The following is a 2739-nucleotide window of genomic DNA, read 5'->3' as shown; positions in this document are numbered from 1 at the left end:
TCACTGTCTGGATGTACCTCAGTCTTTTTATCCATTTAACTATTTTTTAAAAAATGAAAACAATCCCACATTTATTGTCATCTTGTAATAGCATAAGGGTAATCAAAACAATATGAGCAAACGTTTTAGAACTATACTCCAAACAAAGAACACCTAAAAAAAATAACAACAAAACTATATTGTCTTCTCAACAATTTCTTACTTCATTGATCATTTCTAGTTGGAGACACTTTTAGCAGGGTAATATTTTCTCCCTTTAGCATGATCTGACCCAGTTGTTTTCTTGTCATTGTTTTAGACTGAATCTCTTCTGGATTATCTAATACAAGGTTCATATACTCATCAAAGCCAATGATACAGCCCTCTATCCGCATATTCACTTGCTCATAAAGCCACACCTGAATCTGGGATCTGTTTTGCAAGTATCTGAAGATGAGGTTGATGGGCTGCACCATCACCTTTTGCACTTTCTGGCCCTGGCCACAGTAAGCCATGATGGAATAATCTCACAAAGAGCACGCTTACACGCATGCTCTCTCAGAAAGCAACTTCCATCCATTTAATTATTGAAGGACCCTTTGGCTTCTTTCCAATTTTGGCAATTATGAATAACGCTGCTATAAACATTCATGTGTAGGTTTTTGTGCGGACATAAGTTTTCTATATTTTTGACTAAATTCCAAGGAGCACAATTGTGGGATCGTATGGTAAAATATGTTGAGTTTTGTAAACAATTGCCAGCTGTCTTCCAAAGTGGCTGCACCATTTTGCATTTCCACCAGAATGAGAGTTCCTGTTACCCAACGTCTTTGCCAGTTTTTGTTATTGACAGTGTTTTGGATTTTAGCCATTCTAATAGGTGTGTAGAGGTATCTTATTTTTTGTTGTTGTTGTTGGTTTTTTTTTGTTTTTTTTTGAGTTGGAGTCTCACTCTGTCACCCAGACTGGAGTGCAGTGGCATGCTCCCTGCCACCACAACCTTGACCTGCTGGTCTCCGGCAATCCTTCTGCCTCAGCCTTCCAAGTAGCTGGAACTACAGGCATGCACTACCATGCCCGGATAATTTTTTGATTTATTGTAGAGATGAGGTCTCGCCAAGTTGCCCAGGCGGGTCTCGAACCCGCGGGCTCAGGCAATCCTCTCACTTCAGCCTCCCAAAGTGCTGGGATTACAGGCTGAGCCACCGAGTCCAGCTATCTTATTGTTTAAATTTGTGATTTCCTAATGCTCTTGGATGTGGAGCATCTTTTCATATGCCTATTTGCCATCTGTATATTTTCTTCTGTAGGATATCTGTTCAGATCTTTTGTCTATTGTCTAATCTGATGTTTGTTTTCTTCTTGTTGACTTTTAAGAGTTCTTTGTATATTTTGGATACCATTCTTTTATCTTTTTTTTGAGTCAGAGTCTCACTCTATCACCCAAGCTGGAGTGCAGTGGCATGCTCACAGCCACCGCAGCCTCAACCTGCTGGATTCAGGTGATCCTTCCATCTCAGCCTTCCAAGTAGCTGGAACTACAGGCATGTACCACCACGTCCAGCTAGTTTTTTGATTTACTGTAGAGATGAGGTCTCACCAAGTTGCTCAGGCTGGTCTTGAACCCGTGGGCTCAGGCAATCCTCTCACCTTGGCCTCCCAAAGTGCTAGGATTATAGGTGTGAACCACATGCCCGGCCCAGATATATTTTTGCAACTATTTTCTCCCAGTCTGTGACTTCTTTTCTCATTCTCTTGACATTTAACTTTGTTACTTAAACAAGACATTTCCAAAGGACTTTTTCTCATTTTTATTTTTGTTGAGTCAGGATCTCACTCTGTTGCCCAGGCTGGTGTGCAGTGGCATGATCACAGCTCACCGCAGCTTTGACCTCCTGGGATCAGGTGATCTTTCTGAGTAGCTGGGACTACAAGTGCGTGCCACCGTGCACGGCTAAGTTTCTAGTTTTATTTTTGTAGAGATGAGATCTTGCTATGTTGCCCAGGTTGGTCTTGAACTCCTGGGCTCAAACAATCCTCCCACCTCAGCCTCCCAAAGTGCTAGGATTATAGGTGTGAGTCACTACACTTGGCACTTATTTTTAAAATTTAGATATAATTTTTTTCTTTTTTTTTGATTTGGAGTCTCATTCTGTCACCCAGTCTGGAGTCCAGTGGCATGCTCCCGGCCACCGCAGTCTCGACCTGCTGGGCTCTGGTGATCCTTCCGCCTCAGCCTTCCGAGTAGCTGGAACTACAGGCGTGCGCTACCACGCCTGGCTAATTTTTTGATTTACTGTAGAGATGAGGTCTCGCCAAAGATATAATTTTTTGAGATACAAAAAACTGAGATATAATTCACATGCCATAAAATTCACCCTTTAGAGTATACAATTCGACAGTTGCACAAAGTTGTCCAACTGTCACCACTATGTAATTTGTAATTCTGGAACATTTCATCACCCATACCCATTATCAGTCATTTCTATTCCCCTCTTTCCCAGCACCTGGCAACCACTAATCTACTTTCTATCTCTATGGATTTGATTATGTGGGCATTTTAATATAAATAGAATCATCTACAGTATGGTCTTTTGTAATCGGCTTCTTTCATTTAGTATATTTCAAGGTTCATACATGTTGTAGCATTAATCGATATTTCGTCCTTTTTATGGCTGGATAATATTCCATTGTTTGGATATACCACATTTTGTCCATGAATTCATCAAGTTTGATGAACACTTGAATTGTTTTCTCTTT

General features: G+C 40.9%; 1 pseudogene; it reads right to left on the bottom strand.

Annotated features, from left to right (window-relative positions):
* Nucleotides 1-203: 203 nt before the first annotated feature.
* LOC110596731 lies at nt 204-494 on the bottom strand (annotated as a pseudogene).
* Between the last annotated feature and the right edge of the window lie 2245 nt (nt 495-2739).

The sequence above is a fragment of the Carlito syrichta genome, unplaced genomic scaffold, assembly GCF_000164805.1.
Source record: "Carlito syrichta isolate Samal-C Ts95f unplaced genomic scaffold, Tarsius_syrichta-2.0.1 Scaffold313283, whole genome shotgun sequence".
Lineage (NCBI taxonomy): Eukaryota > Metazoa > Chordata > Mammalia > Primates > Tarsiidae > Carlito > Carlito syrichta.
This window is presented reverse-complemented; position numbering and strand designations above follow the sequence as displayed.